This window comes from Lissotriton vulgaris, chromosome 5 (assembly GCF_964263255.1).
Source record: "Lissotriton vulgaris chromosome 5, aLisVul1.2, whole genome shotgun sequence".
NCBI lineage: Eukaryota > Metazoa > Chordata > Amphibia > Caudata > Salamandridae > Lissotriton > Lissotriton vulgaris.
Window position 1 is genome coordinate 1,489,785,509 of NC_141693.1, and position 27,756 is coordinate 1,489,813,264.

Sequence of the window (27,756 nt, forward strand, 5' to 3'; positions counted from 1 at the left end):
TGGCGACTGGTGAAATCTCCGGGCACACCTAAAGAGCGAGTAATGGGAAGGCTGGACTTAATTTTGACCATTGGTAACAACTAGGCCCGGCCGACATTTTAACAACAGCATTGTCATTTCAGGAATTGGTATGAAATTCCCAAAATTACGCCAGATCACATAATTATTACGCTGCAGTTCGCAACACCATTATAGCGAGAGTGCGTAAAAACAATAAGAACAACCAGAGCGTCAGCAGCTATTTTGACAATTGTGTACTGCGCTGGAATCATTTTGGGCTAAAAATAAAGCGTTAAATGGCGGGTCCCTATTTTATGTAATTAAGTGTAACATTATATAATTTTCTTGAAAATCGGTGTAGTTACTCAAAAGCAACAACTTTGTCATGGCCCTGCCCCATTTGCGAGAGATTAAGCTATTGGCATTGTAAATGACAATGCCATTTATTTATTTATTTTCAAAACCAACACATAAATAAAAATGTTGTCATTTACAATGCCAATAGCTCAAACTTTTCAAAAGGCGAAACCATTGCATTGTAAATGCTTGTTTAAATGTGAGACCTAATCCCCCATTTTGTAATTACATCCTTGTTTCTCGTGATAAAAAAAATTAAACAGTCAATTGCTACACACACAATGTGTGAGAAATAAGTGCCCTAGTCTTCCAGTGCATAAGAAAATACATCTCTTGTCAAGCTTACCTTGGTTTCTTATTAATGTGGTTGTAAACCTTCAACCCTCCAGCCCTAAAGAATGAAACGGCATTTACTTTTTCCTTTCTGGAGAGAAGTCCTCCTCCTTTAAGGATGAAATGTAGTATTCCCTCAATTCTTCCCATCATTCTTCGTCATTATCTGAGGGAATTAATGCTTAGTGAAGTGTGAGATTTAAGGTATTCATTGTACACATTTGGAGAAAGGTTTGTGGAAGAAATGTTCACTGAACAATGTTGTTCACTGGACAACATGCAATTGTACCTTTTCGCTCATCAGAGCAAAGGGGTAAATAACAGTTCTCACCTTGACACTAATAAAGGTTGCCGCATTACGATGAAAAAGGTACAATACGGGTCACTTTGTTTATAAAAGACACTGACATTGCTTCAAGCTCCTGCTACAGGATGTGTTAAATGTCATATACTTGTAAAGCGCACAGCTGCCCCGCTGTATACCGCTGGGGAACCCATCCAGGCTTTCCCTGTGAGATGGTCCCTCCTGGGCATCTCCAAGGTGAAGACAAGCATCCCCGGCGCTGATGGGGCCATTAGTAAAGATTAAGCAAGCTATTGCCCAGATTTGCTGAGTGGGACCCATGGTTGGTGTAGGCACCGAGGCGAGAATTATCGAGTCCGCTGACCATGGCCCAAGACCCTGCCGTGTCGGGAATCGAACCCTGGTCCCGGGCCGACCTCTGCTTCCGGGTCTGCCGCCTCTAACCAGTGAGCCACACCACTCCACTCTGTGTGGGTGGTAGTGGCAAATATGTAGCAAAAAATAACTACATGACGTTGTACAAGGTCAGGAGCGCTACCTTCTGGATTGACACAAGAAGTGGAGGCCGGCACAGGTAGAAGCGATAGGCAGGGAAGTCAACAGATGACAGGATAAGTAAAATTAAATTAAAAAATAAAGAAAACCATTTACCTTGAACACGCCGCATCGCTGAGTCAACAAGCACAAGGTAAGTGGTTTTATTTATTTTGTATTTAATTTTAATTTTCCTGTCGACTGTCGATTTCCTCGAACCCCACCCCGCCCTGACCCACTGTTCTTAATTGTGCCGGCTGCCACTGGATGAAATATGCCATTTTCCCAATTTCCATGTCCTTCTCATTATTTTTGAGGTGGACTCTGCCTCAACAAGGAAAGAACAAGCATTGGCATAGCCAATAGGTTTCACCTTTTGGACCTTATAAGTGTTTAGACATGCAGCACATTATTCGGGGTGCGGTTTCGCAGGGATTGAAGAGCTATACATTTACTACACACTTGGTCGTGAAGTTTGGTTCAGAAATACATGATTGCCTCAGGAAACATTTTCCAAGGTTTTTTAAGCCACAGAAAGACAAGGGCCTCAATGCAAGTCAACATCACTAAAACGTTCTGTGTGGATTGCATCACTAGAATATTGTACAGCCTGCTGAGTCAGCTTCAGGTGCTCTTAGAAACATATTAGATGGTGAAGTAATACATCTCAAGGAATGAGAGAGGATGTGGCCAGAGCTGCTGAATTGAGAAAATTTTATTTTTGAGCCATAGTGCAGCTTGCTTACCTCACCTTGTGAAAGCGATCCTCATTTCCTTCTGGAATTATAGCACAGCTCAAAATAATGTATTTCCAATGAAAAATGTGTACACTACTATAACTATATAGAGAGCATCCATTGAAGGGCACTGAATTTTCACCTATTTTTATCCAAATCAGCTATTTTCCTGAAGTGATCTCCCTAAGCGTTCAGTCCAATACATTTCAGTGCAAAGAAAATTGTGTTCAGCATTCTGACAATCAAACACACTCATTGCTACTTTAACAGGTTGAGTTTTGTATCGAAAGCATTTATCCATCTCTTTACTTTGGAGTGAAACTGAAACCAGAAACATTATACAAATCATTTGAGAAAAATTAGCAGTAGCCCCAGTTTACAACATGATAAAAGAGGTTAGAGAACAACAGACATGCCATGCATCACACAGATTGTAGAGAAAAATATTTTCCACATTACATTATGCACAGGGCCATTAGAATTATGTGAGTTGGGAGGTTCAAATTATCTGGCAAGCAAAAAAGCAAATTATGAGGTAAAATGCACATTTTGCGATAGTATATTATTATTATTATTTATGTCTTATAAAGCGCCTGAATCACCCCACATGGGGTATCTCTGCACTATAGACTGGAAAACCTGAGATCGTGATGATTTAGAACAGAAATGCTTTCAGATTTTTCCAGAAACTAAGATAATTATGTGAGAAGGGGAGGACAGTGGGCAATTGATTCCACATTTTTGGTGCCTAGTAAGAGAAAGCTTTTCCTTCCCATCTGGCTTTCCTGATACGCGGGATAACTAGGAGGCCTTTACTTTCAGAGCGGAGAGTACGCAAAGGAGTGTAGGTGATCAGTTTGTTGGCCAAATATGCTGGTCCTAGCTGATGTAGGCCTTTATAGACAATACAGCAAATTTTAAAATGAATTCTTTTGCGAATGGCTAGCCAGTGAAGTTTTTGCAGGAGCGGGAGGGATGGAGTGCGGTAAGGAGCCCCGGTGACGAGGCGGGCTGCCGTGTTCTGTACCACCTGTAGAGACTGCAGGGAAGAATCTTTAGCTGAAATGAGGAGGGCATTACTAAATTCCAAGCGGCTAAGCACCAGAGCATGTATGAGGATCTTCCGGGTGGAGGAGGGGAGAAAATGGAAGACTTTACGTAATAGGCTGAGGGCGTGAAAACAAGCACGTTTGGTGGACGCTATGTGCGCATCCATATTCAGTTTGTTGTCCACTAGGACACCTACATTCTTTACCACTGGTTTGGGAGAGTGTGCCGTTCCTAGTTCTTCCGGCCACCAACTTGGAGACCAGTAGGTGACTGCCTCGGTAAACAACATAATTTCAGTTTTACCTGTGTTAAGTTGGAGAAAGTTCTGACTCATCCATGAGGTTATCCTGAGCATACCTTTGGAAAAAATTTCCTGAATATTAGGTGAATTGATGTCATATGTCAGGAGCAATTGAGTATCGTCTGCATAGGAGATTGGAGTAAATCCAATCCTCCTAAGCAGTACTGCCAAAGGGGCGATGTAAACATTAAAAAGGGAGGGACTAAGGCAGGAGCCCTGCGGGACTCCTTTAGTGACAGTGGTAGTTTTAGCTTTAAAAGGACCCAGGTTAACAGTCTGGGTTCTATCCTTGAGGAAGTCAGTCATCCAGGCAAAGGCAGTGTCCTGAATGCCTATGGTGCGTAATCTATCCAGGAGAATCTGGTGGGAAATAGTATCGAATGCCGCGGATAAGTCGAGCAGTATTAGAATGACTGCTCGACCCGCGTCCGCCTGCATTCTGATATCATCCAGTACATTAACCACGGCTGACTCTGTACTGTGGTGGGGGCGAAAGCCCGACTGAGAGTGGTCCAGACAGCTGGAGGCTTCAACAAACTCCGAGAGGTGTTTGTTAATATGTTTTTCCAGGATTTTGCTGTATAACGGTAGCAATGAGATAGGGCGATAGTTGGTAACATCGTCCGATGGGAGTTTGGGATTTTTCCTGATAGGCATCACTTGTGCATCTTTCCACTCTTTCTGGAGTTTTCTCTCCGATATTGATCAGTTAAGAATGACATTGAGGGGTTGTGCCAACTCCACTGAAAGGTTATTTGCAATTTTTGCTGGGATAAGATCTTTTGGAGACCCTGATTTAACCATTCTGAGGAGTACTTCAGTTTCTGATGTAGTGAGAGAAGGAAATTCCATCAAAGAGGACTGGGGGTGCGGATGAGGACTATCAAACTCCGGATCTAACTCCGGGATGCAAAGGGTGCAAGCTGTGGAAATCTTGGTGTAAATGTCCTCAATCTTCTGGGTCAGATGATTGGCAATTTTATCACATAGTGCTTGGGATGGTTCATCCATAGGGTTACAAGCTTTGGGATTGATGAAAGATTTTAGAATCTGAAATAAGGTTTTTGAGGTGTTCTCAGCTTGCTCAAGCTGCAATGCAATATGTTTTTGAGAGTGCTTTTTAGATTCTTATGATATAGGCCCAAGAGCTCTTTGAAATTGTCCCTATGGACCTGCTCTTTGGTACGGCGCCAAATGCGTTTCCGAGCCTTGCATTTGCTTATTTCAGCTTTCCGTTCTAAAGAGTACCATGGCACTTGAGGGTGTCGTGCCAAAGTAGAGGCTATTTTTATAGGAATGGTCGCGTCTAAGGTATGCTTAATGGAGTCGTGAAAAGTGATGAGATGATCCTCAACGGTGCTGTCAGGCAGCAGAGGGGAAATGCAAAAGGATTGTTTAAAAAACGATGGCGTAAGTTTATGCCATTGTCTGAACCTCCGCGTGGCGGGGATTTTGTTAGGAACATTCTCTCTAGGTCCACCTAAATCAAATGTGATAAGATGGTGGTCGGACCATGTTAGAGGGAGAGTCTTTTTATAAATCAAATCCTGGGAGTTGGAAAGCACTTGGTCCAAGGTGTGACCAGCTCTATGTGAGGGTGCATCATTTTTCTTTATCAGACAGAGTGCAGAGGTTTCACTAAGGAAAAGCAAATTCTCATGATCAAGAGGGTTATCACTATGGATATTGAAGTCCCCTAGTAAGATGAATTTATTAGAGGCAATAACATGAGGTGCGATTAGCTCTGATAGGAGTGTAATAGAGTTGGCAATGGGGCCCTGAGGTCGATAGACAAGAGCGCATTTCCAGCTTAATTGTGAATGAAGGTCTATCCTGAATATGATTACTTCTAGAGTATCGCTAAGATGTTGATCTAATATAATAGCTTTTATGGGATCCTTATAGATAATAGCCGTACCTCCTCCTGCTTTTCTGGGTCGATCTAGTTTTAAAATCCTATAGCCCTCAGGGAGAGCTGTTGCAATAGCGGGGGCGGAAGTAGTTTTCAGCCAAGTTTCCGTAAGAAAGCCCAAATCTGGGCGAGAGGATGATAAAAGGTCCCATATGTGTGTTGTATGTTTGGGCAGCGAACGTACATTAGCCAAAAAGGCTTTCCAGATAAGTTCAGTATGAGTACCTTCTGTTGTTAGTGCACTTTGATCATGTGAATCAATATTAGAAAACAGACTATGGAATCTGCAATTCCGGCAAGCTATGGGGCCTTCCAAACTGGAGGGGAACGGATATGTGCATGGGGGGCCCAGATGGTCAGGGAAGGATTGTGTATCCCGATAACTGGCTATCTGTAATAGCTCCTGTCTGGAGTAGGTAGCTCTCCTACCGAGTTCAGAATTCTTACCCAGATGTGGACTGACATAGTTCCTAGCTCCTGGCGACGACCTGCGTGGGGAAAAGGCTAGAGCGCTGACCCTGGACCAACTGCAAATGGCGTCCGTCCGGGAAGCAGCTTGGTTCCAGAGCCTCCCTCCGGTGTCTAATCACACCAGGGAGCCCTCAAGGATGTAAACAACAAGTGGGTGTCACGTAACACTTGATGACAGTGTTTGTGCCTTTTCAGCCCCCCTTCCCAGTACAGTGTTTAAAAAACGACGATTAAAAAGTAAATTCTGTAATAGAGGCAAACAGGTGGCGCAATTTAGCAAGAAGGAATACAAGCAAGCTAAATCTGTTCAATATCTATTCTCTCCCGGCTCACGCCTCAGGAGTTTCCAATGCATTATGTTATTTTTACACGTTACAAACTCACTGGGAAAAGGTTTCCACCCCCATTAGTACCAGTTTAGCACCCAAATACAGCAATGAAAAACTAAAAGGTGAGCAGTCCGTCTTTGCCTAGGTCCTTCCACTGCGTGACAACACATCGTCATGTTTTAGTAAAGTTTGATCCAAGCTGGAGCTAGAAGCAAGCACTTTATTTTGTTAAAATCTGTAAATTAGGAAGCAGATAATGGATTATGTGGCAAATCCATGTACATGCGAGGAACATCAAAGCCACAGAATCGCATCTTTTGGGTGGATGATGATACTACAAGTTACGCCTAAGTTACACAGACTTAAAAGAGTCCTCCTTATGGGCACAGAAATACTCAATGTTTTGCAACGTCATATGCTGAACATAAATACATTAATACTACTACTACTACTACTACTACTAATAATAATAATAATAACACTAATGAGAATAATAACTACCATTACTGTTATCATCAGCATCAATTGCATTGTTATCGATACTTCATGTACATTTTTTACACCACACAATTGATGATGGAAGATGGTTCTTAAAACATAGTTCAGATGGACGTCCACAAAGGGAGTTCGGGTTCACTGAAATGAATATAGCTCAGTGGGTCCAGCACCCGATCCAGAAATCTGTGACGGTTTCCACATTATTCTGGCTGTTGTGTGCTAAAATAAAACATGCAATCAGTGTAGTATAATAGATCCGGGTCAATGGAAGGCCAAATTATGTAGCAGCGTTTACTGATTAAGGGCCATATGTACAAAAAAAAATTCCATAGACACAGAATGGGTAAAACCCTTTGATACATCTGGCCCCAACTGTATTGTATTTTCTTTATGTAGCACTCTCCTGCCCCTTGTGAAGCTCAAAGCGCTTTGAAAATGCATCAAGGAAGAGCTAATTATGGGACACAAGATGCTACTAAAGACAAATTCACCATATTCTCTGTCAACAATAGTACCCCATGCATAATTTTTATTAAGCAAGGATATTTCCACATTGATACCATTTTTTGAGCTACCAATGTCTTGTGTAGATGCTTGCTTTCCTCACGATTATGTCGACTGCGTACCATATCTCTCATTAGAGATGGTTTGAGTAGAAATGTCACACAACAATAACAACCATAAGGGAAGGGTGTGTAAGATAACTTGCTTTAGTGCTGGCTTGCAATTTCTTAGGCGCAACCTCTTTTTTTTTCCCTTTTAATCACTAGTTAATTGTGCTAGAAGCTCCATATTGACCACAATGTACTTTTTGTTCTAACGTTAAAACCTCTGTTTGGTGTATGCCGAGAGTTTATTTTGTCAGACTGTTCCATTGGATGCGATGGAGCTACATCTTATGCTTTCTTCCTTTCTCCACAAGATGTCCCGTGGTGTAACATTTTGCAGACCATGACCACAGGCTAATCGAATTACAATAATTAAGTGGCTGGAAACCAGTGTGAAAGAGAAAAGTATGGCAAAAATCTGCAGTCCAAATGAGAGTCAGAGTGAGATAGATACAAAATGGCTCTAGTCAGTATAACTGTTGGGGTGGCTTAACACTGCGATTCTGTGCAAATAACAATGTCCAATACCGGGGCGGTAAAGGGCGCATGCACGGAATGGCCGCCTAGTTGTGAGGCTCCCGTTCCCTGGAGAATATATCCGTAATTTATCCTACCCTTTTGGAGGGTGAACTCCCCAAAAGCGGCTGTATTGGTGCAGCGTGTTGCCATCCTTGCCCGGTCCAACTCTTGGACCTCTGGACGCATCTGGACCGAGCCTACGAGCTTGCCGTATTCCCCCGGCGACACCACTGGAGGTTACGAGACGAGGTGCCGGGTGCCGGCTGCTACGCAAGGCCGGGGCTTGCCACGAGGCGGCGGGCCTCGGAGGCGGAGATCGCAGCGCCCTTTGCTGTCGGCGGGGCGGCCGGGCCCTTCCCCTACCTGGTGGGGGACCCCCTCGGAGTTCAGGTGCCCGGTGACATAATACTGCTGGACTGACCTGCCTCGGCATTGCGGACACCTGCTGACGGAGCCTGGCGACCCATGTGGGGATTTGGCATTGGTCGTAAGGAGCGTTGCGGCTCCCTGGGGACGCTACTGTGTGCTGCTGTCACCACCGAGGGCGTCATCTAACCAGCATCGGCCCCCGCTGGCAACGCGAAGGCACGAAACAGAGGTGAGCCGGCGTAGAGTGTTTGCTCCGGAGGCTGTGAGGATCGGCCGGACCATGGGGCTGCTCCCGACTCCCTTCGGACCTTGTGCAAGGCTAACGCTCACACTCTCTGCTCGCTGCCGGGGTGAGCGTTGTGCAGCCGAGTCTGGTTTTCCCCTGCTTCCTGCTGGGGGGGGCAAAAAATACAGAGACGGGCTCCCCTCGTGTGGATGGGGGTGTAGAGGAGGCTTCGCAGACGACTGCTATCTCCCGCAAGGCCCCTCTGGGACCTGCCCCATTGCCCGCTGCCGACCGTGACTGAGGGGAGACTAGCTTTGACTGGATTAATGGCATAAGTAAGGCACCTCCTGTGGAAGCGTCATATTCACTCGGAGACTTTGCCGTTTTACCAACTGCATGTTCGTGGCTGACTAACCTACGGCATAGATTGTACGTACTGCCAGGTGGCGTGCGATAGATCGGTTCGGCCTGACCTCGCTTGCGGTGAGGGCTGTTGGAACATCCTTGGACGCACGTGGCCCTTCCTGACACTAAGACCTTGGCTGAGTTGTTGATGATATCATAGCACGACGAGACACAGGACACTGACCTGGAGAAGTACCTTGCCTGAAAATATCGTGTCTCCGCAATCGGCCGGGGGGGGGGCACACAGCGGTATCGCCGGACCCCAAGGTGGCGGGCAGCGAGAGGCGCAAAAGTACGATGGTGCGACCAGAAAATCGCCAAATGAAAATACATTTTGAGACTGCTAAGAAAGCATCGAAGACGATACCTGTTGAAGCGGGGCCTAGTGGAGCGGACATTACCGGAGCAGTTTCTCCTGCCAAGGAGCTAGACATGCACCGTCTGCTACAGGAGATGTGACAAGGATTTGCTACTGTGGTGGAGAAGGTGGACAGAATGTCCTCCAGGATGGATGCCCTAGTGCATAAAGTAGACCAGCATGAGGAGCGGATAACTACGACAGAACAACGGATGTCGGACAATGATGACGTAACCACCTCGCATACATCCCAATTAGCCCGCATGGATAACCTCCTGTGGGTTATAGCGGCCAAAAATGAGGATTTGGAAGCCTGTAGCAGGCGCAACAACATTCGCGTTACGGGCATTCCGGAGTCCACAGACACTGGCAGGATGGAACTCTATGTGGAGAAACTCCTCAAGGCATCGGTGGGGGAGGATGCCTTCTCTCCCCAGTTCATCATTGAAAGGGCACGCAGGTCGCTGGCACCCGCCCCTAAACCTGGAACGCTGCCAAGGCCTATCATTGCTCGCCTGCTGAACTATCGGGATCGGGACGTAGCATTGAGAGCAGCCCGAACCAAGCAGAATTTGAATTACAATGGCATCACCTTTTCTATATATCCTGATTTCACTCCCCTAGAGCAGGAGGATAGACGCAAAAGCTCAGATAGACTATGCATTGCTGCAGGTGACACATCAAGGAAAGCAGCGTATCTTCACAAACCCGCAAAAAGCAGAAGACTATTTGAAAGCATTCCGTAAGGCGCAGAAGGCGGGTCGGGCGGCAGCGCTGACCTTGAAGATGATCCACCGGTAGCAGAGGAGGACAGCTGAGGCAGTGCGCCCACACTAGATCTGCGAACTTGGCCCCAGTCCAGATCGGCTGGAGCCTGAGAACATTATGCCCGATGATCGTATGCCATAATGCAGTTGGGGACTACTGAACTCATCCAGGGGTAAAGTATTCCAGGGACCACTATCTCTGCTGTGGCCTCCACCAAGGGTGGTACAGGACAGGAGGCTAACGGAGAGAGAAGTGGCTGTGCGCTCTTTATGTTGCTTCCCCTACGGGTATACCCCAACCATGGGTACAAGTTGTGTAAGTTGTGGGGGGTAGGCGGGAGGGGTTGGGCGGGAAAGGGTGTCTACTGGCATGATTGGGATGCTGTGGTGGGAGGGGGGTCTAATACTGTTGAGGAGGGGACTATGTTTTACAAGGTGGGCAGGCGGTTGTTTGGATCTTGTGGTATTTTGCATCACCGGAAACGAGATTACTCTACGGAGACCAATATGGCATGCTACAATTCTATGATGTTCCTAAGCTTATGGCGGGATCAGGGTCCGATGCACAATTGAGTTGTATGGCATGGAATATAAGGGGTCTTAATAATGCCAAGAAATGTCGGAACGTGACTGCATACTTGGATCGCCACCAGGTTCAGGTTGCAATGTTGCAGGAAACACACCTATCACCGCAAACACGTACCAATTTTGCAAGCAAATGGGCAAGCGCCCGTGTTTTCTCCTCTTACTCCACTTATGCAAGGGGGGTTGCTATCCTGATTAGGCGCAATGTGCCATTCCAAGTGTGTGGTGAGCTGTTGGATGCTGAGGGCCGCTTTGCTCTGCTGTGGGGGCGCCTGGGCCGTGATACCATCACGCTAGTTAACTGTTATGCACCTAACATAGATATGCCAATTTGTTTTTACCACATTATGGGGTAAAGTCCTAGACGTGGGGTCCCGGCACATCATTTGGGGAGGCGATTTTAACTTGGCGCTGGTGCCCCAACTGGATAGGGCAGATGGAGTGACCCATTACAAGCCCAGGGCCAGGGAGGCTCTGAAGGGGGTGATCTCGGAGAGCAATTTAGTGGATAGCTGGGGCTACTTACATCCCCTCCCGAAGGAGGGCACACATTTCACATCGCTGATGGGTACATGGGCACATTTGGTTTACCTTTTTACATCTAGAGAAATTAGCTCGGGGTGGCAAGGGCGGTACACTTCCCAAGGACATACTCTGACCATAGTCCAGTCCTAATACACCTAAAGATGCCTGGATGGGACCACCCCAGACCACACTGGAGGCTGCAGCCAGCAGCCCTGTTGGGCACTGTATTCCGCACCGAATTTGGTGAAGAGATAGCTGCTATCTTCCCTCGAAATAAGGGGTCTGTCAAGTCGATCGAACACATCTGGGAGGGATTCAAGGTCATGATCAGGGGGTATTGCATATCGAAAAGCTTCGGGGTACTGCAAGACATTCACACACAATTCGCATACTCGATGGTGAACTGAAAGACTTGGAGACTCGGATGGTAGCAGGCGATAATACTGAAACACACGCAGAATTTAGAGACAAACTGCCGAGATACGAGGAGGAAGCAAACAGGGAGGCCAAATTTAGAGGGAAATACTGGCAGGGGAGAAGATATTGTGAAGGCGACAGACCTGGTAGAGCCCTGGCAGTGTTTACACGAACTCCGCACAATCATAATAAAGTTCTAGAGGTTCTGGATGAACAGGGACGAACAGTCAGAGACACAGATGACATATTAACAGCTTTCCTGTCTCATTATCATACGCTGTATTCCACGGCCACAACCGCTGGAGTGTCGTATAATGACTTCCTCAGCGATGTGGCTCTCTGCTGGCTCAGTGACGGCGACAGGGCCTTCCTAGCCGCCCCTTTCGAGTTGGATGAGATCAGGGATGCTATCATGGCACTCAAAAATGGAAAAGCGCCCGGACTGGACGAAATCCCAGCCGAATTTTACAAGGCGTACATAGATATTGTGGCCCCTGTCCTCCGCGAGGTCTTCGAGGAATCCCTTGCTGATGGGATCCTCCCCTGCTCAATGCGCGAGGTTGTGATTACCTCATTACTGAAACCTGGAAAAAAAACCAACACCAGCGACTCCTATCATCCGCTATCGCTCTTGAACTGCGATGTTAAAATACTGGCGAAGGTGCTGGCCACCAGACTGTCCCTACTGATGACCCGTATTGTACTGCCAGACCAGTCGGGGTTCGTCTCTGGTCGATCTACCTCCCATAACCTACGCACAGTGTTTTCTCTGCTTAGCGCTGTGCACCCCGATCTCCAAGTCGCAGCGATTTTTTGGGACACCACCAAGGCCTTCGATTCGGTCGAATGGCCATACTTGTTCCCTGTCCTGGCGCGTATGGGGTTCCCCAAATTTTTTATCTCTTGGGTTCAACTGCTGTATACCAAGCCAACAGCAAAAGTTCTGATTAATGGCCGCCTTTCTCCCTCCATTGCGATCACAAGGGGCACCCGGCAGGGATGCCCACTTTCCCCCCTCCTATTCGCGATAGCCATTGAGCCACTGGCGTGCAGGCTACGTCAACTGCACCGTGAAGGCGCGGTTCGATGCTTCCAGCGCCAGATCGACGTGTCGTTATATGCGGACGACATGACGCTCTTTGTCAAAGATCCGTCACAAAATTTAAATCCCTTGCTCAGGGAATTTGTTGTCTTCGGCAGACTATCTGGAGTGCACATAAACTGGGCTAAGTCTCAATTTTTCCCCCTTACCGAGGCGGTTACTGATTTCCCACTGAACTTCCCCTTAGAATGGTGTCGCTCGGACCTGCGGTATCTTGGTATCCAAATCTCACGAGACAAAGACGAAACACTGCGGCTGAATTATGGTGTGGCGATTACGAAACTTACTACATCGGTAGATCGTTGGGTCTCCCTCCCCCTCACCATGGCGGGAAGAGCTTTGCTTATCAAAATGGTGGTCTTGCCCCGCTTTCTGTATCTCTTCCTAAATATCCCTTATTACCCTGGTGCGTTTTTGTCAAGACACTAAAGTCGGAGTTGTGTCGCCTGTTCTGGGGGGGTAAGCAACCAAGGCTAAGGTGGTCAATGTTGACTCAACCGTATGACAAGGGGGGGGTTTGATATACCCGATTTTGAGGCTTATTACTTGTAAGCTCAAGCACATTACGCATATCACTGGATGGTCCCCACTCCTTTCATGCCTCAAATTGCGGCAGGACTGGATCGCGAACCCCCTCCCCCTAAATGGGCTCCTACATTGCCCAGTGACGTCCATGGAAACACCTCATACACCCGTCATATGCACTATGGAAGCCTGGCGCCGCATGGCGAAGAGGCTGGACAACGTACTGCCATATTCCCCTCGGATGCCACTTGTATATCACCCTAAGCTCGAACTCCTACGGGAACATGGCTTTCAGCTGCTCTGTCGGCGACTGCAAGTCGCCTGTTGGGGCGACCTCTTCCCTAACAGCCAGTTCAAATCTGCAGATCTGTTTTTTACTTCCTACGACCCCAGTCCGCTTGACAGGTTTTATTACATACGTTTGCGCCAGGGAATGAGGGAGATCCTGCCCGGCTTTCCTAATGAGCCCGAGGTCCTGTCGCCACTTCACTTTCTGTTAGGTTCACAGGACGGTTTGCATCTAGTATCAGGCATGTACCGCCATATCAGGCCGTGCAGCTCGGGACCGGAAAGTGAGCCCCAAATGCATTGGGCTGCTGACCTGGCAACAGGGATCCCTGATGACCAGTAGCTTTACTGCTGCAACCTTCGGCTCTGATATCGGCCAGCAGTAGGCTCAAGATGATCCACTTCAAGTTCTTGCAGCGGCTGTATTACACACCGGTCAAAAAATACAAGTTCCGTTTGTCCAGCGATGATAGATGTGAGCACTGCCGCGCTGAACATGCTGGTTTCCTGCACCTCACCTGGGAGTGCCCTTATGTTCATGCCTACTGGCAACAGGTGCACCGTGCCCTCGAAACAATGGTCGGAGAATCCATTAACCACGATACATTGCTAATGCTCATCGGGCACACACCACACATCCCTAAGACCTACAGGAAATTTTTAGATGTTACACTACTTCTAGCAAAACGGCGAGTTGCGTGTAGATGGGGCCGTGGCAGGGCCCCAAAGTTTAAGGACTGGCTTGCAGAAATGACTCATTGTCAGGAACAACATGCAATTTTTGCTGAAACGCTTCCGATTCCCAGCAGGCCTAATGATATCTGGGGCCCACTAGTCACGTATTTGCTAGCTCAGGGAGATGGAGATGCGGATCAGGATGGAGGTGTGACCAGGGCTGGTGGGGATGGGTAGACGGAACGTCCTTGAATTGGTATGTGATACTATCAATAAGAGATCTAAGTTTGTAGCCACCTGCTGTATAAGTGACTGTATGGCCTGACGGATAGCGCAATTTCATAATGCTTAAGTGTCTCTATGCATGACAGACCAGACACTATCCTTTATGTATCTCTGCGATAAGTAGTAATGTGACTCACTTATATTGTATACTGTAAATGTGACAATGTTCTTACCTGACAAACAATGCACTTACTCTGATGACCGATTTCCGCCATATGATGCTATTGATTTGCCATGCATTATCTGTTTTGAGTGATATAAGGGCTCCTGCTCTGTACCACATTACCAAACTTTGTATTGTTCTATGTTGAAAACTCGAAAAACAAAGTTAAAAAAAATAAATAAAAATAACAATGTCCCATACCCAAAACAATAAATATGAAAGGTTGTACGGTAACTAGTGCTAATGTAAAGCGCGCACCGAGCAGCAGAGCACCCCTGTCGCAGCAGCTCTGATCAGAGCCCAACAGCTGGTTTTTCCAGCTGTGGGCGAGGAGGAAATTAACCCCACAATTTTGCCCTGTGCGGGCGATTTAAATAGTGGGCAGAATTCGGACGGCCCCTGGCCGTCCTCCGCACACACATGGGCCGTCATGCTCACCGAAGGTGTCAAAGGGGACAGAGTTAAAGGTGCAGAGGAGCACAATGATTGTTAAAGGGGCAGGCACCTGCCTGTTGGAGGGATTAGATCGGGGGTCTCCAACCTTTTCTGTAACAAGAGCTACTAATGTTCAATTAATATCATTCAGAGCTACCAATATTATTAGTGTTGTAATAGTGACAACATCAAACAAGATTATATTAGTGGCATCCTATGTAGGATTTCAAGCAGTGATCACCTAAGTGTGTCAGGAAGTGTCACCAGCAGCAAAATGTAAAAAAGATTCTGTTAATTTGGAATGTCTTCACAAAGGTAATATTTAGCAGCCATAACTGCAATGATCATGGAACAAGGTAATATTAGTAGTAAATCTCCCCAACACCAGATGATATATCACTCAAACATCAACTTTATAATTATTTTGCACTTTTAACTATTTTTCTCCAGACATTACCTTATGAGTTCTGATAATAAACACATTTTAATCTCCAATACATACTTCTAAATGTTGGTATAAATATATTACTCCAGTGAAAAACGTTCTAATTTAGTAGCCTGTCCATACACAGGAGAGCTACTCCAAGGCAGCTGGAGAGCTACCTGTAGCTCAGGAGCTAATCGGAGAAGCCTGAGTTAGACAAAAACTAGCAGCAGGAAACAAAGGCAAGCAGCAAAGTGGGAGGAGTTAGAGGGACTGGGGACAGGGCAATCCGTTCACTTTAATGTCAGAGAAAGAAAATTACCTTGCGCCTGGCATTTATCTCGGTCTTTGAATGCACAGCAAATGTGAGGAGATAACAAGAATAACAGCCCTGTTTACATAACCAGAAGTTGGAGCACAGGTAAACAGTTACACGAGTAGGGAATCATCAATCTGGTCAAATGCTCTTAGAGAAAGGGAAAACTAGTCCCTAAACAGATGCTAAAATGAGACAAGTGGAAGGGTACAAGTATTGAGGCACTGCTCCATGGATTGAAAAGTAGGGACAAATAGATACGACTGACCACTAGCAGGCAAGAATTTTCAAAGGACACTGAAACAAACTGATGGTGAAGGTCTGGTAAAAAAGGAAACTTGCTCGGACGCAATCTTCTCATGTAACTACTAACCTCGTATTAAAACTCGTTTGTGGAAATAACATGCATTCACACAACACTTGAGTATTAGAACAAAGCTTGCCTATGTGACAACTGTCAACAGTAGTTTATCGTCTATTGACTGATACTGCTGGAGGCTTCTTGATGATTAATACAGAAATGGTTGCGATTAGGTCTATGGTTTTGTAAAATCGACTTGCGCTTGATATACTCTTAGCTAAAGAGCGCGAAATACCAGATAAAAGCACAGAAATCAAAGGATATATTAAGAATATTACAAAAATGCAAGAAGAATTGAAGCGACTGGAAGTTGACAATGTATGGGAAAAACTAACAAAAAGTATTTCTTCAGTAGGGAATTGGTTTTCCAAAATAGGGAAAAGTCTCTTAGGACAAATAGTATTCCCTATAGTGGGTATAGCAATAGTAGTGTTATCAATAATAATATGGTGTAAGTGTTGTACTAATAACTGAGAAGGAGGAGATATTAAATAAATGGAAAAGCAAACAAAAGAAATTATGAAGAAATACAGTTAGAAGAGATGAAAGGCAAGTTATATGAGCAAATTAAAGGATTAAAGATAAGTGCAAGAACAGAAAGGGAAGTGAAATTGAGAATTGCTAAAGTTGGCATCTGATGAGGGATGGGTAATTTTGTGATGGCTTTAAAATGCCATCAGAAAGGGGATTGATGGAGCAAGGTCTCGTAAAAAAGGAGAATTGCTCGGACGCAATCTTCTCATGTAACTACTTACCTCGTATTAAAACTCGTTTGTGGAAATAACATGCATTCACATGGCACTTGAGCATTAGAACGAAGCTAGCCTATGTGTTTTACTAACCAGTAACTCGAGAGTGATGCTAAGATGGCCGCTAACTAAAATTCTTTAGTGCGCATGCGTCTACTGCACCTACGTAGTGTGATGTATCTATGCTTGGAGGGAAACTGTCTGCACTTGCGCAGTAGCTAAAAAGATGGCTGCTGGAAACTCACAAGCTTGCCACCTGCTTACTGAAAAACTAATTCCAGCTATTCTACTAATGCTAATGCAGGAAGAGTAATATTAAGTAAATGGGGTTAGAGTAGAGGTAGGTGGTATACAGTGAAATCATTTATTTTTGATTTTAACATTTGTCTTTTTGACTCTTTCAATAGTGCTTATTATGGGCTTGCAGTCATAAGCCACAGTCTATTCCCTCTCGTTCTGCTACGGAAGATCTTACTCGAAAGAGGATTAAGCGGAAGGTATTACTTGCAGTAAAGAAAAGTTAACTATGTTGATGTTATTTTGGAATTTGTAGAGCGCAAACTGCCGCTCCGAAAGGAGCATCCTGGCACTATGGGGAGAGGAATTCAACAGAAGTGAGAACTATCCTTTGACTTAGTGAAACAGACAGAGTAGCAAAGTTTATATGTTGTTGTTAATGAATTTATTTTTATGAAAATAGAGGAAAAGAATTTTATGCATTACCTTGTGAAGGGAGGGTCAGTTGCCAGAGTTGCACTGATGTCACAGTGAGCCACGCTGGGATTGGTGGAAACAGCGGGTGTGTGACAAACTGCCACGAACCATGCTGGGAGTGTAGCGAGAACACTGAGGAGACAAATCACACTGCTTTCACAGAGACGATAGGCAGGGAACTACAACTCCCATGAGGCTGTGGTGCGCATGCTGCCTCTGACGTCATGTCGCACGTTGATTCCTGCATATCGCTTCCTGGTTCCTGGATCGGGTGCCGCTAATTCGCGATCCCGACCCTGGACATCCGAACAGAAGACCAGTAGGGGTGCCTTGCACCAAACCGTAGTTGCCTAAAAACCTTGTTTGTTTGGGGCTCCGCTTACTTCCCCGAGCGGAAGCCAGGTCTAAATGGCCCCATTGGACGAGTCGTCAATCGACTCTTGCGGGGTTGTTGCTGGCACCTCTGGTGAGCTGTTATCACTGGGAGGATCTTATTTCGCCATTCCTAGGTTATCCTAACAGTGGTGATTTTCATAGCGATCGTAACCCCGTTGGATGAGCGTATGCTCTTGCGGGGTTACAAACTAATCACCTTGTTGCGGGGCTATTTGGAGTCTATCTCTATCCTTGTTATAGCAGGACTACAGCGCGGCTGCGCTTGGGTCCTTCTCTTGACTCCTGATTAACTTTGTTGCGAGTACACCTTTTGGTTCCTGGATGGTATGAGGATTAATACATCCAGGAAAGTCTTATTACATTGCTGGTTCTATTATCTACTGTTGTGTCAATAACATGAGAAGCCAGTAATCGACAGAAGGTGTCTGTTCTCTTACTACTTCTTCTTTTCATAACAGGGGCGTGTTGAGCTTCTTCAAGGTCAGCTCCTCTTCCCCCATGGAATGCGGCAAATCCCACTCTGAGTTGTTCATCCCTAGCCCACGTCTCTTGGAAAAGGCAGATGTCAGTCTTATCCACAAAAGAATCACACTCTGGACAAGACAATTTGTTGGGTAAGCCTGCCACATTCCAAGACAATATTGGCAAGGATTTTGGTTTGCTGACATTAGGGCAATTGACACCTCTCCCCGTTAGTAAACAGCCTTGCACGGTTCTACCGGATGGATCATCGCCATTTCCTGTGGAAGTCCCCTGAATGGGAGGATGAGGATATGGAATATCACTAAGCAATTGGCTACAGGTATACTCAACAACTCTCCATGGCCACCTTAGACGATGTATTAGCTGCATTAGCTATAGTACAGGGTGAGTTGAGTGCTTCCAGGGCAGAGACTGCGTCGCTGCAAGCTCAAGCAGATAGGATGCAGCGTAATCCTTTCAATGCTGGGGCCCATTCCTCTGCCCAGGTTCCGTCAGTGGTAGTGGAAGTCCCTACTCCTATACCCTTAGCTACACCAGAGAGATTTAATGGGGATAGCAGTAACGTTCAAGTATTCCTTACGCAAGTGTTACTCCACTTCTCATGTAAACCTAAGGCCTTCAGCACCAACCAAGCAAGAGTAGCTTTTTTAATTTCGTATCTAGTGGGGGACGCTGAACAATGGGCGGTACCTTTAGTGAAGAGAGACGATCCTCTAATGCATGATTGGGACTCCTTTATAGCAGAATTCAAGAAAACGTTTAACCGTCAAGCTGAGACTCTCTCAGCAGAACGAGATTTACTGGAATTGAGACAAAGAAACCGCTGTTTGATCTCCTACCTTAATGATTTCAGACGCCTGGTGACAGAGACTGAGTGGCCGGAAGCCAAACAAGCAGCGATATTCCATCAAGGCCTGAGAGAGGAAATGAAAGACATTCTGGCTATGATCAATCCCCAACCAGTCACATGTGATGACCTTATTCAGTTGGTTCTAAGATTGGATCATCGCCTTAGTAAACGCAAAGGAGAACATAAGAGAAAGGAGAATCACCCCATGCGAGCTGATCAACCCGCAGTACTGATACTAGCGTTGCCTCTAAGCCGGAACCCATGGAAACAGGTGCAGTGAGAGCCCCTCTCACAATAGAAGAAGGAGAATATCGGCGCAAGAAGGGATTGTGCATCTACTACGGTAGGAAAGGACACTTCATAAAGAATTGTACCCTTCGTCTAAAGTATCCCAGGGGTGAATACAAAAAGGTGTCTACAATCACTTCAGGTTCATCAGCGGGAAACGATTGGGCTTGAAGAAGGAGGAATCGCTTCAAGCCATGTTTACATCCCTTCTCTTAACAATAGTGAGGTTTGTGAAAGGGACCATTTCTACACGACTATTCGTTTACAGATACGAGACGAATGGCACTCTATGCAAGCCATGTTGGATTCAGGTGCCACTGGATGTTTCATGGACCAGAAGCAAGCTGCTGCCTTAGTTATAGACTTCGTCGAAAAGAAAAATCCAGAAGCAGTGTTTGCAGTAGATGGGAGACTGTTGGATTCTGGACCCATCCGTTTTCATACAGGGGAATTAAGCATGCTACAGGGATCCAATCATCTGAAACGACTGGCTTTCAACATCATACAGGCTCCGCATTACGGGGTGATACACGGATTACCGTGGCTACGAATTCACAACTCCCATGTGGATTGGGAGGAGAAAACTCTTCTGTTTTCCTCAGAGCATTGCAGAGAACATTGCATTCAAAGTCAAAACAGTCCAGCTGCATTTTTGGCTCTTTGTCACCATGTAGCCACTGCTGTAGAACATGAGGTGTCACTACACGAGGAATATCAAGACTACGCTGATGTATTCCACGAAAGAAAAGCAGAGATTCTGCCACCGCATCGACCATTTGATTGCCAGATCGATTTGGTACCAGGTTCCGTCATCCCTGCTGGTAGAGTATATGCTCTGACGGGACCCGAGACAACTCAACTCCGCACGTACCTGGATGAGTACCTGAAACTAGGATGTATAAGGGATTCTAAATCACCAGCGGCGTCTCCGTTGTTCTTCATACCAAAGGCTAACGGGGAGCTCTGCGCTTGTGTGGACTATAGATCCTTAAACGTCATCACCGTGAAAAACTGATACCCGCTGCCCCTTATTAACGTGTTATTGGAACAATTCAAAGAGGCGGTAATTTTCACACGACTGGATCTGAAGGGGGCATACCATTTGGTCCGTATGCGAAGCGGGGACGAATGGAAGGCTGCTTTTAAAACGCATTTTGGATTATATGAGTATCTTGAGATGCCCTTCGGTTTATGCAACGCTCCCGCCGCCTTCCAGTTCTTCCTAAATGACGTCTTGAGGGAGTACCTAGACAAATTTGTGGTAGTGTACATAGATGACATTTTAATCTATTCATCTAATGTTGGGGAACACTCACACCATGTACATACCATCTTACATACTCTACAGGAACATAGACTCTACTGCAAGATCAGTAAGTGTGAGTTCGGTGTGACGACGGTTGAATTTCTGGGAGTGATGCTAACCCCTGTGGGACAAGAAATGTCTGAAAGGAAAATAGCTGCAGTAAAGAATTGGCCACAACCACTGAATGTACGTGACATCCAATGTTTTTTAGGCTTTGCCAACTTTTACCATAGATTTATTCGTCACTTTTTAGATTTGGCAGCTCCGCTAACACGCTTACTGCGAATGAAGACGATCTTCCAATGGACGGAAGAAGCTCAAGAAGGATTTGATGCCTTGAAGGAAGCATTCATATCAGCTCCGGCCATGATGCATGCGGATCCCGAGAGACCATATATCATGAAATCAGATGCCTCGGACCTGGCGGTGGGAGCAGTGCTTTCTCAATAGCACAAGGACACAGGGCAAGTTCACCCTGTGGCGTACATGTCACGGAAACTCAATCCAGCCGAACGCAATTATACTATTGCAGAGAAGGAATTGCTAGCCATTAAGGAAGCCTTTATGGATTGGAGACACCTTCTGAAAGGGGCAAGGCACATTGTGACAGTTTACACGGACCATCGCATCTTCAATTCATGACGGCAGCCAGACACCTTACCCCAAGCCAGTTGCGATGGATGCTGTTTTTTGCGGGGTTCAACTTTTTGGTGACATACAGGCCAGGGAAAGACAACAAAAAGGCTGATGCCCTCACCCGCCAGATCTCTGCAGGAACCCCATCGGAAGAGATCAAACAGGCCATAATCAGTCCGCAAAATCTGATAGGGGTTACATACACTGATGCCTTTCTCCGTAGTGTGGCAGGGAAGATCCGAGCCGAGCCTTGGGCCGAATGGATAAGGAGGAATAAGGATTGGAAGATCATCAATGGGCCTCCAATGCATGGCAAACAGATGTTGCTACCTATCGCCTCCCTCTGAAGGCGCGCTTTTGAGTGGTGTCATTCCTCACCCTGTGCAGGACATAACGGACAAGAACAAAACATAGAAAGAATAACTCGACAGTTTTGGTGGCCTACCTTACGGGCGGACGTCTCTAACTGGATTAAGGATTGTGTTATTTGTAGCCAAATGAATGCAGTGCATGCCAGACAAGCTGGGCTCCTATGCCCCCTGCCTACTACTGAGATACTTTGGTCTAACATATCTGTGGACTTTGTGGTAGGAATGCCTGCTGATAAGGGACATACCGTCATTACGGTTGTGGTTGATTACCTTACGAAAATGGCTCACTTCATCGCTTGTAAGCAGATACCTTCAGCTAGCTTATTGGCACACTTTTTACTAACACACATAGTGAGATTGCACGGGTTGCCTAAGTACATCGTCTCTGACCGTGGTTCTCAATTTACTGCAAATTTCTGGAAGGTGTGGTGTTCGGCCTTGGGTATCGTCTCCAACACTACCACAAGCTTCCACCCTCAAACAGACTGGCAAACGGAAAGGGTGAACCAGACTTTTTAGGATTTTTCTTAGGTGTTACGCAGATGTCACTTCAGAGGCATGGGTGGAGATGTTGTGGTTGGCTGAGGTAGCCTATAACAGTGCAGTACATAGTTCCACAGGGTTCTCCCCATTTTATTGTTCTTACGGGTTCCACCCTGCATTCACCCCTTTTTTGCTACCGTCCACAAATGCACAGGTGCCAGAGGTCCGTGAGAGGGTTGCTAAGATCCAGAAGGTGTGGAAGGGCGCGCAGAGAGAGTTGAGTGCTGCAAAACTTAGATATACAGCATACGCGGACAGGCATCGGCGTTCAGGTCCTGTGTATAAAAAAAAGGGATTACGTTTGGTTATCCACTAAACACATTATATTTAAACATTACAGCGTATTTAATCCCAAATACATAGGTTCCTACAGGGTCGTGAAGCTGGTGAATCCTGTGGTTGTCAGATTGGCGTTGCCTTCTTCTTTGCGCATACACCCTGCTTTCCATGTGTCTCTCATAAAGCCCTCCAGTGTATCGGCGAGGAAAGGTCCTGGGCCGATTTTGATCAACAATGAGCTGGAACATGAAGTGAGAGGCATTGTGGATTCCAAGATTTTCAGGGGTAGACTGTGGTACTTGGTGGCTTGGAAAGGGTATGGCAATGATGAGAATTCCTGGGAACCGGCCTCTGGGGTTCATTCTCGCCTGTACACGGATCTCTTTCACAGGCGGTTCCCCACTAAGCCTGGTCTCTGTCAGTGTTCTTCGGGAGAGGGATGTACTGTCACGAACCATGCTGGGAGTGCCACGAGAACACTGAGGAGACAAATCACACTGCTTTTACAGAGACGATAGGCAGGGAACTACAGCTCCCATGAGGCTGTGGTGCGCATGCCGCTTCTGACGTCATGACGCACGTTGATGCCTGCATATCGCTTCCTGGTTCCTGGATCGGGTGCCGCTAATTCGCGATCCTGACCCTGGACATCCGAACAGAAGACCGGAAGGGGTGCCTTGCACCAAACCTTAGTTGCCTGAAACCTTGTTTGTTTGGGGCTCCGCTTACTTCCCCCCGAGCAGAAGCCAGTTCTAAACGGCCCGTTGGACGAGTCGTCAATCAACTCTTGCGGGGTTGTTGCCGGCGCCTCTGGTGTGCTGTTATCACTGGGAGGATTTATTTCGCCATTCCTAGGTTATCCGAACAGTGGTGATTTGCCTAGCGATCGTAACCCCGTTGGATGAGCGTATGCTCTTGTGGGGGTTACATACTAATCACCTTGTTGTGGGGCTATTTGGAGTCTATCTATATCCTTGTTATAGCAGGGCATAAGCGCGGCTGCGCTTGGGTCCTTCTCTTGACTCCTGATTAACTTTGTTGCGAGTACACCTTTTGGTTCCTGGATGGTCATGGTATGAGGATTAATACATCTAAGAAAGTTTTATTACATTGCTGGTTCTATTATCCACTGTTGTGTCAATAACACGAGAAGCCAGTAATCGACAGAAAGTGTCTGTTCTCTTTCTACTTCTTATTTTCATAACAGGGGAGTGTTGATCTTCTTCAAGGTCGGCTCCTCTTCCCTCTGTTAATTGCCACTAAGAGTCTCTAGGTAGATTACGCAACATACAGTATACTGCATGTCCTAGGATGAGGCTACCACTTGTGAAATAATAAATATTCTTCTATCTATAGATCAATATAGAGACAGTGGCGTATTTCAGAATATTCTACCTCGGAACAGGACTCAGTTATTTTCCTTTACAGGTATATTAGGAAAGGGATTAAAGCACTAGTATTCTAATGGATCTATGTTTGTTATGTATATCTATATAAAAGATACAAGAGGTGATATTTATATTTGTGTGCTTCTCTTTTCAGATCTCCCTCCCTGCTGACCCCTTCTTTTCCTTCCCTCACCTGATCACTCTATTGAGTCTGTGGAATTGATCAGACCGTAGGGCTATCAGGAGGTGGACCCCATTGAGCATCGTACGTCCCCGAGGATTCAAGTACCTGACACAAACGCAGATTGTAAAGGAGGGGTCAGTAGTAAGGAGCAGAACTGACGTCGTTCGAAAGGTCGCGCTAGCATTGGTCAGATTACGAGCATAACCTGATGCCAGATTGGAAGCCTGAATAAGAGCTAAATTTTGATTGGCTAGTGAAATTTGTATGCTCAATTCCCATTTGACTCTTGGTGTGAGAAGCCCTGTCTGGGAAAATCGAGATTTTGCGGATTATGGTTTTATTCACCGAGTGTCTAGAAAAATGTATGGAGAAAGGAGGAAAAAGTCATTTATACAGAACAATTCTTATTCCGCCCCCTAAAACGCCTGCTTCATTTATGATAATGGCGAAAGGTTATCATGCGTGTGTATGGATGGAGATTTCGATAGAATACACAAAATATGATGGTGTCTTAGCTTTTCCAGAGCATAGTACTTTTAATGGAAGAATTTTGCAGAATTTGAGGATGCGGATGTATAAATTACAACCAAGACCTAGATTAACACAGTATGAGGCATTAGAAGAATGAGAGACGGAGTCATTTGAGAGAGAAAAGGGTTGAAGAGGAAGATTTCCAGGATATTATACTAGAGGTATGCATGAGACGTGTGAAGAACAAATGAAACAGTGGAGTAAAACGATGGCATCAGAAGGGTTGTATTCTGTATTAATGGCTGAGGAACAAACAGGGAGTAAGTGTAAAGAGAAGTCAAAACATTTGAGTGCAACTGGATATGGAGAATCAGAGGATGAGTTATTAGAGGAGATTTTGAATAAAAACCCTCCACTGTATCAAGAAGGACCAAGTAAAGTTACCCCACGTGCCCCAGTTTGAGAAACTCCAATAATTCCGCAGATTGTACATGACCCAACAGTTAACAGAGTACTGTATGACAAGGAAAAAGAAGCTTTGAATAAAAATAGGGAAGAATTAATACAGAAAACTACCCAATTAAATGTAAATCCTGAAGCATTGACAATACCTGTACCTATAGGTCCTGTTGTTCCTTTGTATGGAGATAAAGTAAATTGTCCAAAAACACCAGCTACAGTAATGCCATTAAATAATCCCAGAAAAGAAATCATAATAACTGATGACCAAGCTAGTGAGTGTGATTCAGTAATTTCATTATTGGATTTACCGATAAGAGACAATGTGAGTGAAACCCAAAAAGAGTTTTACTTAGCAGTTCAAAGGAAGGAAGGACACTAACATCCTTGGGAATAAGGAGTGCCACATCAGTAACCCCAGAAGATTTAGAGAGATGGGCACAAGGAATTGAAAAACAGAGTTCACCTCCTAAAATATTAGATATTTATAAATTAAATGTAGAATTGGAAAATTTGATTGCTGGAAATGTGGGAATAGATAGACTGGACACCTATGATGAAAAAGAATTGTTGTTTGCATGCAGGAGTATAACAAGAAATGCAAGTTTGTTTCACGAGAAATTGGCTGAACTATCCTCGGAGATGGGAATAGATATAGGGAGATCAAAGGTATTACAGAAGCCTTACCGAGCGGAGTTTACTGACAAGGATTTGGAAAATATGAATGTGTCAGGAAGAAAGTTGCAAGTGAAAGAATTGTTGAATTTTTTTCAGAAATGGGGAGACATTGATAAGTGGAGAGTGAGATGGCAAAGGAAAATGGAAGAAGCACAGGCAAAGGAAGCACCTGCTGCATATCTAATGAAAGAAATAGGGAATGTAGAAAGATTGTGCCCTAAGAGAGAGGTACCTGGTGGAGGATACGTACATGTTCCATTGAATCAACAGGATATTTTGTCTTTTACAAACGAGTTCCCAAAATTGAGAGAGAAGCCAGTTGAATGGTATAGACAAGTTGAAAGGTTTGTGAAGGTTTCAAAGGTTTTGTTGAAAGATGTAGATGGTCTGTTTGATATAGTGGTGCCGGCAGACTTATGGACAGAATGTAAGATCACAGTTGATTGGCCTGGTGAAGAATATCCAAGAGATACAAAAATAGGAGCACCCTCAAATTACGCAATGAAGAAATATCATCAAGTAATTACATTTTTGAAAGGCACCTTGTTAGAACTGGCTATTTCTGGTAGGCTAAGGCTGATGCCAAAGCCAGGCAGAAACCACCAATCTAGTCAGGGCAAGGAAGTCACACGCCAAGATAACCCCTGCTCACCCCCTTGGTAGCTTGGCACGAGCAGTCTAGGCTAAACTCGAAGGCAATGTGTAAAGCATTTGCGTCAGCGCACAATAGCAACAACATACTAGGTACACCACAAAAGAGACTCCACACAAGGTTATTATAAAAATACCTTTTGTATTGTAAAAGCACATCAGATAAAATCACACATATACATGGTGCCAATTGGCACGGGCAATATTCACATGGGACTATTCACAAGACAGGGCCACATGGGCCACTGTCATATTCAACACTTTCCGAAATAGAAATACTTGTCAGAAATTAGAATAAGCATATAAAATCACTGTAGCACAAAGTAACAGTTATGAATCACATCCAGTAACTACTGGGAACAGGTAAGTACACACTACGCAACCCTAAACACCTTAGGAGCATGTCACGCAGGTACCCAGGACCTCCCTAGGACCACCTGTACTAGAAAGAACAACCACCTAAGGATGAAATCCACTTAGGGGTATAGCTCAAAACACACTACCCATGATGCATGAATATACATTCAGAGGAGTAGTAACGAAAGAAAACACATGATGTATAGACCTACACATTCAGCGGTGTTAAGGACAGAGCACATGATGTAATCACAATACATTCAGGGGTGCAGCGCAAGAAGACACATGATGACTAAACATTCAGAGGTGCAGCGCAAGAAGAGAAAGACACATAATGCATCAAACATTCAGAGGTGTCAAGAGTAAAGCAATAGCGCAAAAATCACATGAGGCCTAAAAACCTTCAGAGGTGCAGGAATAACACATGATGCAAGAAATCACATTCAGAGGTGCAATAACCATATGATTGCGCACAACTCACATAAGCCACCACCTGTGGCAGTCCCTAGGCCAACGGCCTTGTTGGGGCTCAGACGCCCTGAGTCTCAGTGTCAGGGTTGCGCTGCCATGCAGCGCCAGTCTCAATGTTCAAAAAGCCTAAACGTGGCAGGTGCCCACTAAGTGCTGGGCACCTGGAGAACAACAGAACTGCGCCACCTGAGCCACACAGGCTCTCAAAACACTGAGCCAAACGTTGGAGCCACACCGGCTCTTAAAGCAATGGTGCCCCCATGAGCCTCACCGGACTCTAGCCCTCACACTCAGGGGCGGGAA

At 45.6% G+C, this 27,756-nt stretch overlaps 1 pseudogene across 2 annotated transcripts in view; it reads right to left on the reverse strand.

The window, feature by feature from the left end:
- The window catches only part of LOC147712810 (serine/threonine-protein kinase 31 pseudogene), a 345,011-nt pseudogene that overhangs the window by 253,766 nt on the left and 63,489 nt on the right, over positions 1 to 27,756 (reverse strand). The window contains exon 1 of one of the 2 annotated variants that reach the window (XR_015296024.1): positions 704 to 814. The exons of the other annotated variant lie outside the window; for it this stretch is intronic. The product of XR_015296024.1 is annotated as a serine/threonine-protein kinase 31 pseudogene, transcript variant X3 (transcript). Of the gene's footprint in view, positions 1 to 703; positions 815 to 27,756 lie in introns of those variants that run through there. 2 annotated transcript variants of the gene reach the window in all.